General features: G+C 42.8%; 1 protein-coding gene across 2 annotated transcripts in view; it reads right to left on the minus strand.

The window, feature by feature from the left end:
• Positions 1-15,371, minus strand: part of LOC125281262 (RNA polymerase II elongation factor ELL2-like) — a 134,104-nt gene that overhangs the window by 112,585 nt on the left and 6,148 nt on the right. For both annotated transcript variants that reach the window (XR_008960227.1, XM_048213806.2), the window contains exon 2: positions 11,049-11,292. The gene's annotated coding sequence lies outside the window, so the exon portion shown is untranslated. The remainder of the gene's footprint in view (positions 1-11,048; positions 11,293-15,371) is intronic.

The raw sequence follows: 15,371 nt of genomic DNA on the forward strand, positions 1-15,371 counted from the left end.
CCATATACCAGATTCTACCTCCTCTCACCTACTCAAGGATATCAAACCAGCGATTATTCCTTCTCTGCCCTGCTTTATTAATTTCTCTCATTATTGCAGAATTCCTTAAACATAATAAATATTCTATTATTTTTCCTATCTTCACAACAATGAAAATTTCTCTTGACCACATTTCCCCTCCAGTTTCTGCCCTCCTTCCTCCCTTCTCACTACAGTTAATCTTCGCAAAGGAGTTATGGCTCACCATTTCCAATTCCCGAAGTCAATACTATGTGTTTTCAATGTCTAAAAGACGACTTACGTTTTCTCTTCAACACACCCAAATCTGGCATTTGCCCCCACCATTACATCGAAATTGCTCTTTTCACAGTCAACAATGACCTTCATGTTGCTAAATCCCATGGACCTTTCTCAGTCTTCAATCTTACTGACCCATCAACAGCATTTAATGCATTTGTTACATCTTTCAACTTGAAATACTTTCACCTTTGGCTATCAGGACACCAAACTTCTAGTCTTTTTTCTACTTCATTAGCTGATCTATCTTATTCTCTTTAACTGGTACCTATCATCTCTCCAAACTCTTAATGATAAAGTACTTGAGGGCTTAGTCCATTAGCCCAATTCTCAATCTATTCCTACTGTTGGGGTAACCTTGAAGGATCTCCACTTGGATGTCTACTAGGTGCCCCAAGTTGAACATGTCCGAAACTAAACTCGACTACCTTTTAGTCTTCCCTAGCTCCATTAAAGACAATTTCTTCCTTCCAATTCCTCAGGCCAAAAACTGAAGCCATTTTTTTACTCTTCTTTGTTTCACTTCGTACCCAAGTTGTCATGAAATTTCTTAGCTCTACTTTGAAAATATAACCAGAAGATGATTACCTCTTGCTATCATCCTGGCCTTAGCCACCATCTCCTGCCTAAATTGTCACAAAAGCAGCTTTATTGGTTTCCCTGCTTCTACCATTTCCCCATTGTAGTCTGCATCCCCAAGAAGAAGAATAAACTTGTTTAAATATAACAGAAACTTTCAGTGGCTTCCCATCTCACTTAGGTTAAAAAAAAAAAAAAGGCAAGGTCATCACCTGGCCTGCAACAAAGTCTACTTTATCTTTTTAAAGATCTATCTCCAACCAGTAGATAGCAATCGACAAGAGAGGTTAGGGATGTTTAACTCTTTTGTTTACAATAAATATGTGCTAAATAAATGAATGGATCAAGGGTGCCTGGATGGCTCAGTCAGTTAAGTGTCCACCTCTTGGTTTTGGCTCAGGTCATGATCTCAGGGCCATGAGATCGAGCCCCACATCAGGCTCTGCACTCAGCCCAGAGTCTGCTTGAGATTCTCTCTCTCTTTCTCTCTCCCACTCCCTCCCTCTGCCCCTCTCTCTTTCTCTCTCTCTCAAATAAATAAATAAATCTTTTTAAATAAATAAATAAGTGGATCAGGCACTGTAAACACATGTGACATTCACTTTCTCGTAGAGGTATCTGCACCCCCATGTTCACTGCAGCATTATTCACAATAAGCCCAGACATGGAAACAACCAAAATGTCCACTGATGGATGAATGAATAAAGAAAACGTGGTATACACAGTGTAATACTATTCAGCCATAAAAAAGGGAAATCCTACCATTTGCAACAACATGGATGACCCTCAAGGGCATTATGTTAAGTGAAATAAATCAAAGTGTTCTCACTTGTATGTGGAATCTACAAAAAGCCAAATTCATAGAAACAGTGAGTGGATGGGTGGTTGCCGGGTTGCCCGTAGAGGGGTGGGGGAAATAGGGAGATACGGGCCAAACGGTACAAACTTGCAGGTACCACATGAATACATTCTGGGGATCTAATGTACAGCAGGGTGACGACAGTTAACAACACTGCATGGCGTACTTGAAAGCTCCTAAGAGACTCTCACCATAACAGCAACAACAAAAGGGTAATTATGTGAGCTGAAGGATTAACCAAGCTTATTCTGGGCAACATTTTAAAATAGATAGGTGTATCAAATCATTACATTGTATACCTTAAAGTTATACAATGTTACATGTCAATTAGACCTCAATAAAGTTGGAAAACAATTTTGAAAACGAATGCGATGTTAAAGTTTCTGTGATGCATTTCTTTCAGTCTGACAGGAGATGGTCACAGTGATCACAACACAAGAAAACATCGAACACTTACGATTACATCCACTGTGAGCTAAGCATTTTGATAAGGCAATTATTATCCATTGTCTACAATCCTTCCAACAATTCTGCAAAGTAACTGACGCTCGGCAAGATTAACTCACAAGCGAAGGTCACCAAGCTGTTAATTATCTGGCTGAGATTAAAGTCACAAGTTCTAGCTAAAGCGACAGTCTGCGCTCTTTCCAGATTACACCCTAATGCTTCCATGTAGAGCTTGTGGCAGTTTCTGGGGCTTCTATATTTCTACCGAAATGTCCTTCCATCGAAATCCCCTCCTGCCGAGTCACATCATGCTTTGCACGGTACTTAGAAGCACAAGATCATTGTCCTGGAGGCGACTGACTGCTGAGTGTATGTTAGTACCTTACACTGAAGTAGAGGTGTCACTTGGAGTTGGGGCCACCGAAACTTTCTGAGAGCACCGAACGAACTGCGGATTGCGGCCTGCCGTACAAACGTCACCTCCGGAGCTAGAGCTGGAGCATGGTGCCAGAGACGTCCCTACTCCCTGCGGGATCTTTAGGCGCTTTGTGGCAGGCGTAATGGTGCTCTGTACATTGGTACACAGATGGTCAGAATGCTGAGTTTTTAATACGATGAACCTACGTTATCAAGTATGCCCCATATAAGCAGAACCTGAGTCACTTTTTTTAAGATTTTATTATCTATTTGGCAGAGAGAGAGAGACAGTGAGAGAGGAAACACAAGCCGGGGGAGTGGGAGAGGGAGAAGCAGGCTTCCCGCCGAGCAGGGAGCCCGACGTGGGGTTCGATCCCAGGACCCTGAGATTATGACCTGACCCGAAGGCAGACGCTTCACTGACTGAGCCACCCAGGCGCCCATAACCTGAGTCTTTTGAACAGAGCATGTAACTACACTTTTATGAAAGTATGAGGGAGCAATAACGAATGCTATGTACACCATAATCTACTGTGCTCTCTTCTCATATCTCATCCTGCACATTTGTACCCTTTGACAAACATTTCCCCACTTCCCCCACTTTCCAGGCCCTCCAGAACTCTGCTAAGAGTTCTACTCTTTTAGATTCCACACGTGACACCATGCAGTATTCGTCTTTCCGCATCTGGCTTATTTCACTCAGCATGTCTTCCAAGTTCATCCACGTTGTTGCAAATGACAGGACTTCCCTCTTTTTAAAGGCTGAATAACATTCCATTGTTTTATACCTTTTTTTCCTCGCATTTTCTTTTTTCATTCATCTGATGATTGACACTTAGGTTGTTTTCATATCCTGAGTATTATGAATAATGTTGCAATGAACATAGGAATACAGATATCTCTTCAAGATATTCTATTTCCGGGATGACTGGGTGGCTCAGTCAGTTAAGTGTCTGCTTTCATCTCAGATGTGATCCCGGAGTTCCAGGATCGAGCCCCACATCGGGCTCCCTGCTCAGTAGGGAGTCTGCTTCTCCCTCTCCCTCCCCCTGTTCCTTCTCTCTCTCTTACTCTCTCTCTCTCTCAGTAAATAAAATCTTTTTTAAAAGATATTCTGGGGCACCTGGATGGCTCAGTCAGTTAAGCACCTGCCTTCGGCTCAGGTCATGATCCTAGGGTTCTGGAATTGAGCCCCGTGTCAGGCTCCCTGCTCATCAGGGAGTCTGCTTCTCCCTTTTCTTCTCCCTCTGCTGCTCCCCCTGCCTGTGCTCTCTCAAGCTCTCTCTCAAATAAATAAATAGTCTTTTTAAAAATATATTCTATTTCATTTCATTATATATCCAGAAGTGGCATTCCTGGACCCTATGGTGGTTCTATTTTTAATTTTTTGCGTGACCTCCATGCTGGTTTTGACTTACATTTCTCCAATTATTAGTGACGTTGCACACATTTTCATACACTTGTTGGCATTTGTAGGTCTTATTTGGAGAAAAGTATATTTGGGTCCTTTGCCCATTTTTTACTCCATTTATTTGTTTTTTGTTACGAAGTTGAATTCCTTTTATATTTTGGGTATTAATCCCTTTCACGTATATGGTTTGCAAATGTTTTCTACCACTCCGTAGGTTGTCTGTTCATTCTGTTGTTTCCCTTGCTGAAAAGAAGCTTTTACCTTGAGGCAATCCCATTTACTCATTTTTGCTTTTGTTGCCTGGGCTTTTATGATCACATTAGGAAAATCATTGCCCAGACGTATGTCAAGAAGTTTTTTCCCTGCCTTTTTCTTTCTCTTGTAGTTCTACAGTTTTGGGGCTTATGTTTAAGTCTTTAATCCATTATCAGTTGATTGTTGGATATGATGCGAAATAAGGATCCAGTTTTATTCTCCTACACGTGGGGATCCAGTTTTCCTAACGCCACCTACTGACGAGACTATCCTTTCCCTACTGTGTGTTCTTGGCAACTCGGTCCAAGATAGTTGATCATATATATGTGGATTCATATATGAGCTCTCCAACTCTGTCCCATTGGTCTATATAGCTCCCGTTTATGCCAGTACCATACTGTATTGATCACTATAACTTTGTAGTATAGCTTGGAATCCGGCAGTGTGATGACTCTAGCTTTGTTTTTATTGCTCAAGATGGCTCTGGCTATTTGGGCTATTTTGTGCTTCCATGGGAATTTTAGGATTGGCTTTTCTATTCCTGTGAAAAATTTCACTGGGATTTTGACGGAGATTGCATTCAATCTATATATGGCTTTCAGCAGTATGGACATTTTAACAATATTTCTTTCTAATCCATGAACACAGGATATCTATCTTTCCATTTAAATGTCTTTTATTTCTTTCACCAATATTTTATAGTTTTCAGTGTATAGATCTTTCACTTCTGATTAAATTTATATTTCTAATTTTTTTTTTACTTTTTCTGATGCTATCATAAAGGGGACTGTTTTAATTCTTTTTCCAGACATTTTGTTTTTAGTATAGCAACACAACTGATTTTTGTATGTTGACTTTGTAGCCTGAAATATCATCAAAAAGTATATTTGCATAGTTTGTTAATCTATCTAATCTGTTTTCACTTTAAGAAACAATATTAAGTTAAAATGTCTGGTAACCAGTGTTTTGTATTTGCCGGGGTTTTTTAAGTGTTCAGACATTCAAATATCATTTATTAATTAACTGAGGTACAAGATATTAGGGTTAAAGATGTGAAACTTACAGCTTAGTTAACACATTAAATATTTATGAATGATAGCATATTAAGAAGTACATAAAATTAAACCCTTTAAAAAGACATCCATTATTGTCACTCAATTTAGTTTCCTATAATTTTCTCCATAAAATTGTTTAATTTTACACAATTTGTGGAAACAATGATAACTTTTTAAACTCATTAAACCAATACAGGAAATACTGGAATTTTGAGTCATAAGGAACTTAACGTTGGTTTGCAACAAACCAAAATATTATGCTAGCATTGTTTTTTATGTGGCAAACTAATTTTTTAAAGACTGATTCATATTAAATACCTCATTTTATCTTGAAACAAAATCACTTTGTTATAATCTTGCAGCTGTAGTAAGAAAGGCTATTATGGGGGCGCCTGGGTGGCTCAGTCGTTAAGCGTCTGCCTTCGGCTCAGGGCGTGATCCTGGCATTATGGGATCGAGCCCCACATCAGGCTCCTCCGCTATGAGCCTGCTTCTTCCTCTCCCATTCCCCCTGCTTGTGTTCCCTCTCTCACTGGCTGTCTCTATCTCTGTCAAATAAATAAATAAAATCTTTAAAAAAAAAAAAAGAAAGGCTGTTATGTATATATACTTTTCCATGTCTACGAAAAGAAACACCGTTTAGTAACTCCCTTTTTTTGAATCTTTTAGACAATTCTGGTTGTTTATCTAAGCCTAGATATCCTTGGAGTGCATGCAAAATAATTATTTTTTTATTAATCTTCAAAGTTTCATAAGGTGGGAAAGAGAAGTGGGGGTGGGAGTGGGAAAGAGCCAGCTTCAGACAAGGAGAGGGAAGAGGGTTCAGATATACAAAAACAGATTTTACACATACACAGGCAAAAGAGAGTGACACACAGCTGGCTTTGACATAACTTGGACCATTGAGAATTTTATCCGATCACACAGCTAAAAAGTCAGCCCTTATTAATCCTCAAAGTACAGAAAAGAAGGAAGGAATGTCTCTCATGTTAAAAAAAAAAAATACGATCTCTCTCTGAGACAAGCGAGATGGTCAATCTCCTCAGGGGATTTTGCATTTTGTTCTAAGGGACCCCTCAAATGAAAAATGGTGTTCATGTCAAAAGCTCCCCAACATGGCAGCGCTATTCCAAATGGTCTCTGTTGAAATTGCTCCAGTTAGAAAAATACGCATACAATTCAGCCTTATAGTGAAAAACCATGACAGAAGCCGGTGCTCAGCCTGTAAAAGGCAGAGCTGTAGAAGGTTCATACCCCTGTGAGAACTGAACAGTCTGTAAGAATGATGCTTGTGTAACTCGGTCTCTTTGGTGTTTGGCCAAAGGTTGACCATCACCACTCAAGGGCCAAACAAAACCTCCCGATTTGGGGCAGATGAAACTGAACAGTACGACTGCCTGGGAACACAAAGGCAGAACTGAAAAGGAAGTCCTTTTAAGGATTTGAAATGGTGTCCATGACAGTGTTTGTCCAAACCACACTTGCCTGAGGAGACCTTCGGAACTTCGCAGTCCCCAGGCCCAGGTCATGGATGACTTATCGGACTACACTCGCCTTCTCCTTATAGAGTTTTCTTTTTACGACCAAGCAACATTCAAGGCACTAGAACAGTACACAGACCAGAAGGGAAAGTATCAGAAAGCACTAAAACGATTTTACCAAGGAATAATATAAAATTGATTGAGTAACAAAGATACCTCAAGAGACTTTACTCCTAGCAAAACAAAATAAACCCCACGCTGATGGGCTTCAGTGAAATACTGAAGGTCAGTGCAGCATGAGCTTAGCTTTCAGCCATGGACAGGGTAGCATATCAAGCAGAGAGAAGTACAAGGGATCTCCAATATGTGCAGTTTGACTAAGTTAAGAGTCCTGGTCCAAAGAAGAGAGTACATCAGCTGAATCTCAGTGGAACGTCCATTTCTGTCAATGCCCTCGAAACTAAAGACCACTAGAAACACACCATTAGTTAAACAGGTTGTGTATATTACTCACTGCAAGGAGGAAGAATGCACGCCATGGGGGAACTGTGAGACATTTCCAGGAGAAGGCGTTAGAAAGGAACTTACAAAAGGATTGGGGCTTACGTTAGGTGATCCTGGGGAGGCTTTTAAAAAACAGAGCTCTGTTCTGGATTGGACGTTATCAGGAAGTGGGACAATTCTGTGACTGGCTATTTTAATAAACCTTCTTTATGGGGAGGGCAGACTGGAGTTGGCCTAAAGCTATAATTGGTAAAGCAGCATCAATCACTCTTAGGATGGGGGAACGACTGGTATTCTGTGGCTTGGATATGGTTCATGTTTTGTCTGCATTCAGACATGATCATGGAATAGTCTTCTTTTTGTCTTGATCCGTCATGAGTACAGAGTGGCCTTGCTGGGCACGGATGTTTTGTGATATTGTTCATGTTCAACAAAAGAGTCCCAAGGCCCAGCAGTGAGTGCCAGACTGTCTTGTGGCAACATCGAAACACAGTGATCATACAAGTCTGCTCTGGACATCAGCAACTAGTTTTCTCTCTCGCATCACAATCCAAGCCCCCACTTCCTCAAGTCAATGGACATTCTGTCTGAAGACAAGTAGTTAACAGCATAAGCAACAGAGAAGAATTCTTCCATCAGAGAATAGCGGGGGTTAAGGGTGACAAGCAAAGCCCATGTCAAAAGTATATTGTTCAATTATCAAGAAATTTCTCAAATGGGCTCCCATACAGAGTAATGGAAGTGGGGAGAGAGAAAGATGCATTAAGATGTTCTTAAGTCTGTCTTTTTCATAAATAGTTCAAACAGGCTTATTTAAGATCCTATTTTGAGCTGGATTTCTAGTTAAAAGTAAAAGTGTCTAAATAAGAACAATATACCCTTTTTGCTCAGCACAGAAAAGCTCTATAATTTGCTGGAGAGATAACAGAACTGGTGCAGAGGCAAAACCAAAGCTTGTAAAAATCTGTTTACCACTGGCCTAATAATAAGTCATCCCCTCTTAGTCTTTTCATCTGCAATTGATTTCTGGAGGTTGGAAACAAGTTTGTGACTCAGGAGTTTAAAGTCAGCAGAACAAATTCGCTGCCTCCGTGTCATGCTGGGTTGTAGGCAGCGATGGGCTGGAAGGGAACAGAAAGAAATCTGGACGCATAAAACTGGTTTGGGAAAGAGGTCAGATAAGCAATATGAGTGAGGACAGAAATCCCAGAGGGTCACATCCCTCTGGCCTCCGAAGTCCATGTCCATTGTCAGGCCTTCTTGGGGTTGACGGAAGATGAGAAACTTATAAGGCAGCTCCACGACAGAGATTTTATGCTGTCTGGTAGTAGTGATATGCTTTTAGTGAGCATTTCTTTTTTTGTTTTTTTTTAAAGATTTTATTTATTTATTTGACAGAGATAGAGACAGCCAGCGAGAGAGGGAACACAAGCAAGGGGAGTGGGAGAGGAAGAAGCAGGCTCATAGCGGAGGAGCCTGATGTGGGGCTCGATCCCAGAATGCCGGGATCACGCCCTGAGCCGAAGGCAGACGCTTAACCACTGAGCCACCCAGGCGCCCCTGTTTGTTTCTAATCCCATAGCCCACCTGCCTAAGCTCCTGCAATGGCTTCTTAGTGCCTCCCATGTTGTTCCTGTTGTTTGTGGCAGAGTCTCTGGCTTGGCCCAGAACAACAGCTATGTCATGAGAATGACTTCTGCCCTAGACTCTGTGCTAAGAGCTTTACAGAGCTCGTTTCCATGCCTCACAATAATCCTGCAAAGTAGGTGTTATTGCCCACATTTTATAGATGGAAATGGAGACTTCAAGGTATCACATCTTTTTTTAAGATTTATTTATTTATTTGAGAGAGAGAGAGTGTGTGTGTGTGGTGGGGAGGGGCAGAAGGAGAGAGAGAATCCCAAGCAGACTGCAGGCTGAGCATGGAGCCCAGTGTGGGGCTCGACCCCACAACCCATGAGATCACAACCTGAGCCGAAACCAAGCGTCAGTCGCTCAACCGACTGAGCCACCCAGGAGCCCCTCAAAGGTATTATACCCTAACCAGATTCAATTAACTGGATCCTGGGTTTTGTCGTTCCTATATGAAGGCGCCCCGCTTTCTCAGAGCACCTCTACTTGCTCTCAGCATTGGCATTTACCAGACATGTCCCCTTGATCACGTCACACTGTCAGCTTTCCCAACAGGCTGTTCCCCACCTCCCTGGTCGCTCAGGGCTGCTCTCTCTCACGGTAGCTCCTATCTCGATTATTTTCCGCCAGAGGCACACACAACCCAGGCTGGGGGAAGTAGAACTGCTTTCCTGAGTCTTGGTCATTTGGTGGCTCCCCCTCCACAGAAAGCGTCCACTTTCTGTACCGACTGGGCCGCCCTGGCCACACGGTTCTCCGCCTCCCAAGTTACTGCCGCGAACACGTTACACAATAGGAAATGTAACATACAAAGACTGGACAGTACGTGGCATACATCTGTCGGACTGCAGCGGTGTTTCAGCTGCCGTACGTCACTTTTAATTTTTAATTGAGAGAAACAGAAGGACACAAGGACTCCAGAGAGAGCCATGACCCACGACGCCACTGTCCACCCCTCGCCACGCAGCCCCCGACTCACCTCTGCGGGCCGCCACAGCAATTTGCTAGAGGCCGAAAAGTCTCCCACAGGGGTGAGCACGGTTATGTCAATCGCCTCCCGACTTTCGTTTGGAATGATTTCCTGCCTATTTGGTTTGGGAATCGTCTCCTGCCTTTCCACACGATTGAATCTAGAGTGCGTGGCCAACCTGTAATTTGCCAGTGGAGTCTTCGGGAGTTTTAAACTCGGTGCCTCTCATCACATGAGAAAGCCATGTGACCGCCCACTCGTCACCCTCTGACCCGCCGAGCTATCCACCGCTCTTAGCCAGAGCCACGCAGCGTATCAACTATCATGGTAGGTGCTGGTAAAACGGACCAAAGGCAGTAAATAAACACCAAACGCTGAACACAGCATCTACTTTCTCTGGAAATCAAGCACTGTTCTCAAATGCAATGGCGAAATCAAATATTTTAGGCACAGTGACACTTGTAAATTGTAAAACTGTTCAAACCGACATGAGAGAAGGTATGTCAGCTTCGCGTGTGTCTTATTGTTCTATAAAATCAAAGCTTTGTGTTCACCTTACTGCTCTGTAAATACAAAATCGTAGCGCTGTGGAGGAGGAAGAGATATGAAGATATATTGTGCTACTTCCGATGTGTCAGATCTCAGGACGTGTAAATTCAAATTCGATCATATAATATTTCAGAGCAACTCATTCTGTGCCTATCAAAGGATACTAAAATTGCAAATAGTTACATTTAACATAATTTTGAAAATTTTTAAAAATGATACTTACAATGACTTAGAAATAGATCTCTTAAAGAATCTGCACGGTCAAAATATTTACCACGAGGATGTAGAATGTGTAAAATAGAAGTCGAAAACAACTGGCAGATAATAAATAAATGGAATAACTGCCCTGCTATTTCATCTCTTTATTCCAGCTTCCCTAAAGCCTCTGCAGAGATCCATTTCTGTCAATTGATCCTACTTTTGAATAAAGAAATCGTGCACACAGTAGCCTCATCATGGATTATGAGCCCCACATCATATGTCATTACCATCTCCAAGTCACCAAATGTTATTAGAAGCTTTCCCAATTTTCACAGAGAAAGCCTGAGCAAGAATAAAAGAATTTGAGGATAGATTCAAAGAGCAAATTTACCTTCGAGTCTGGATGAGATGCAGAAATTTCTGGAACAAAACCAAAAGCTCCACGTTCGGCGCTGGAAGGAATATATTCTGATGAGGACGTGTGGCTGATGCGCCCCATTTTAGTTTCCTTGCTGTATTATTTCCCTTTTCTCCTGGGACTTCTTGCTGCTACTTCCCACAGGGGCCTCAGGTGAGGGGAGCGTGGAGGAATGATGAGCAAACGTCCCCCGTTAATTTGGATGTAGGCTGCATCTCTGTAAAATGAGAAGTTCATTATGTTTCAGGCCACTTATAATATGGGAAAACTCAAAATAATGTCACCTCCCTCATTTACAAGATTAAGCCACTTCAGTACCTTCATCTGCCCCCTTCCCCACTCCCCTCCCCTGCAAAAAAATAAAATAAAATAAAAACCAGCTCCTTTCCTCCAGGGCAGAACCACATGTTAGGACACAAAAAGGAGCCAGGACCCACTTGGGGTAAAACAGGTAAACATGAGAAATGCCCTGCAGATCAGTGCACGTACACACACACACACACACACACACACACACAGGAGGCAGAACAAGGCCAGAGTAGCAGCAGAGAAATGAGAGCCAACACAGTAGTAATGGCAGGAGGACTTAGGAGGGAGGACGCCTAGTCAGCACCCCAGGGGGCAAGATGCGAAGAAGAGGGACTTCATATTTTTAAAGCTTATTAAAATAATTACTTTTGCAAATGTATTTCTCCATTATTAATTCCTATTTAAGGCAAGGCACATTATGCCTGACAAAACATTACAATTTATTCGGACTTACATACTACGAGAGATTGGAAATTTTCACGTGCCCATTTTATCACTGGAACATACAATCGATCGTTGTTTTCCTTTTGTTGCTTTTGACTGCACTTACAGCGATTCCGTGGTCCAGGTTCTTCTGGTAGCGAATGACAGCTCAACTCAGGCTACACGAAGCCGGGAAAGGGGGTTTGACGGGTTTATGAACGCAGGCAGGAAGGACAGGGTCTGACGAGAGTTGATGTTCAGAAGCTTCTGCGGATTTGGTCCCTGAGTCCTCCTTTGTTCGTGGGCGTAAAGGCAAATACAACTATCAGGGTAACCTGACATTCTGGTGAACAGTGCGGCAGCTACAGGGCACTGTTGGTCACTGGCTATGACTTGGCGTTTTGTTTTGGGCTTCTTTTGAGCCTTCTGTATTCACCACCATGTACGCCCCTCTCCCCCACCAAAAGTAAAACTAAATGGAATAAGAAAGAATGAATACATAAAATATTCACACGTGAAAACCATTTAATTGGGGATCCGTGGTGTCATCATATGCTTCATGGAATTATTATAATCTCTCTCTGGAACTTGAGCCGTGTTTGGCCAATCTGTTCCCTTCCGGTTTAATATAATGCTATGTTTCTGCCTAGGTGTAAATATTTTAAACCACAATTGCAGTCCCTCCTACGCACACACATATCTTTTAAAACACATTTGTTCTGGCATGATTACATCAATTAACTGGGAACAGGCTGAAGTTGAAGTGAATAGGGAGCATCATAACCATTCAACTATTTTGAGAAAACAAGAAAAGACGCTTTCATCAAAACAGAGCTTTCAGTGGTCAGAGATGAAAGAAAAGAGATGATCATAAAAGTGTTTAAACCCCTGGAGGAAACTGCTGCGTGGTGTCAGGGAAAGCTGCGCGCCCTAGCAGCAGAGGACCCATCCAGGCTCCATCTGAGAGACAGACAGCATCTGCTCCTGGAAGAATATTCTGGGCTGGGATGCTTGGGGTGGGAGGGGGGTCACTATGTGGGAAAGAAAAGGCAGGGAGAAGAAGGCAAATCACAGGATGCTGAAGTCTGGATGGTAACCCACTGTTTGTTTCCAGAGATAAAAACGAAAAAAAAAATGCTGTGTCTGCCACTGGCCATGCGGCCAGGAATCTCTTTTGTACCCAGGTAGGGAATATTTTATGCTCTAATAGAAGTGTCTTTTGTCCTTTAAAATATTAATTTATTAGTCAATCTGGAATGTTCCAGGATACAGAAAAGAAAAAAAGGAATAACAAACACCCAGGTACCCACCCAAATTGAGGAAATGTGAATTAATTCTTTGGCTGTTTATCTCACATCCCTGTTGGGGTGCGGTAGCAGAGACCTACACACTACCAGGTGGTCCCCAATATCTCTTCTTGCCTTTTCTTTAGTAGCAGAACCGACGGAGCTGTGCACGGAGTTTCCCTTCCCGGGAGAAAAGGCTGTAGACCCCAGCCTACTCCCAGGCCCAGGGTGAAAGTCAACAGGATGTGTCCCCTTGGCTTTGCATTTCACAGCAGCATACCGGCAAGAGCATGAGACTGCAAGTGTCCAAACCCCCGACCCCCGTGAAACCACCACAGCTACCCTGAACTTCTCACACCCGCGCTGTCATGTGAAAGAAAAACGAACTTCCATCTTGTTGAAGCCACTCTGACTTAGGTATCTCTTGCGGTATCTGTATTTTGTATCCTAACATAGCCTTTCACTGGATAAACGTCCCTTGCATGTTTACCATATACCACGTACTCTCCTAGGCCCTAGGGATATGGTAATAAATAGACAAAAATCCCTCCGTCGTGGACCTTACATTCTAGCAGGGGAGACATACCAAGCAAATAAAGTGGGAAGGATAGGGATGGCGTAGGGGCTGCGACTGTAGATAGAGTGGCTGGGAAAGGCCTCCCTGACATTTGAGTAAAGATGTGAAGGAGTAAATAAACCATCTGGTAATCTAAAGAAAGAACATTCTCGAATAAAAACACAGTCAATGCGAGACAAGGGCCATGAAGTAAGAGCTTGCATACCATCTGTGAGTAATGGCAAGAGAGAGCAATGTGGCACTGGCGGATGGAACGAGGGGGGACAGTAGCAGGATAGGCGTTCTCAGAGGGAAGAGGGGGCAGACACAGCAGAGCTTTGCTACTAGGCTACTGTAAGGACTCTGGGGTCAAAGCAGGAGACATGGTGTGAAGAGGCAATATTCCAGATAAATTATAAAGACACAACCAAAGGGATCTGCTGATGCATTGAATAGGGGGTATGAGAGAAGGAAGAGAAGGGTCAATCCAAGCATTTCGAATGAGCAATTAGGGGCGCCTGGGTGGTGCAGTCGTTGAGCGTCTGCCTTTGGCTCAGGGCGTGATCCCAGCGTTCTGGGATCGAGCCCCACATCAGGCTTCTCTGCTAGGAGCCTGCTTCTTCCTCTCCCACTCCCCCTGCTTGTGTTCCCTCTCTTGCTGGCTGTCTCTGTCAAATAAATAAATAAAATCTTTAAAAAAAAAAAGAATGAGCAATTAAAAGGAAGCAGAACCATTCACTGAAGTAAGGAAGAATGAGGGAGGAGGAGGGTTTGCTGAGAAATGAAGACTTTGGTTATTGCTACAGACTGAATGCTTGTGTTCCCCCCAAATTCACATGGGGAACTTAATCCCCAATGTGATGGTATTAGGAAGTGAGAGGGTTTGGGAGGTGTTTAGGTCAGGAGAGTGGAGGCCTCAGGAATGGGGTTAGTGTCCTGATTGTATTATTTTATTTAGATTCAATTAGTCAACATATAGTACATCATTAGTTTCAGATATAGTTTTCAATAATTTATCAGTTGCATATAACACCCAGTGCTCTTCATATCATGTGCCCTCCTTAATGACCATCACCCAGTTACCCCATCCTCCCACCCACCCCCCCACCAACCCTCAGTTTGTTTCCTAGAGTTAAGAGTCTCTCATGGTTTGTCACCCTCTCTGATGACTTCCTATTCAGTTTTCCCTCCCCTCCCCTATGATCCTCTGCACTGTTTCTTATGTTCTACCCATGAGTGAAACCATATGATAATTGTCTTTCTCTGATTGACTTATTTCGCTCAGCATAATACCCTCCAGTTCCATCCATGTTGATGTAAATGGGAAGATTTCATCCTTTTTGATGGCTGAGTAATATTCCATCACACAAGCACGTGCACGCACACACACATACACACACACACACACAGCCCACATCTTCTTTATCCATCTGTCCATGGACATCTCAGCTCTTCCTACAGTTTGACTATTGTGGACATTGCTGCTATGAACGCTGGGGTGCAGGTGCCCCTTCTCTTTACTACACCAGTATCTTTGGGGTAAGTAGTGCAATTTCTGGGTCATAGGGTAGCTCTATTTTCAACTTTTTGAGGAACCTCCATAAGAGTGGCTGTACCAGCTTGCATCCCCACCAACAGTACAAGAGGGTTCCCCTTTCTCCGCATCCTCTCCAACATTTGTTGTTTCCTGTCTTGCCAATTTTAGCCATTCTGGCAGCTGTG

This window comes from Ursus arctos, chromosome X (assembly GCF_023065955.2).
Source record: "Ursus arctos isolate Adak ecotype North America chromosome X, UrsArc2.0, whole genome shotgun sequence".
NCBI classification, from domain to species: Eukaryota; Metazoa; Chordata; class Mammalia; order Carnivora; family Ursidae; genus Ursus; species Ursus arctos.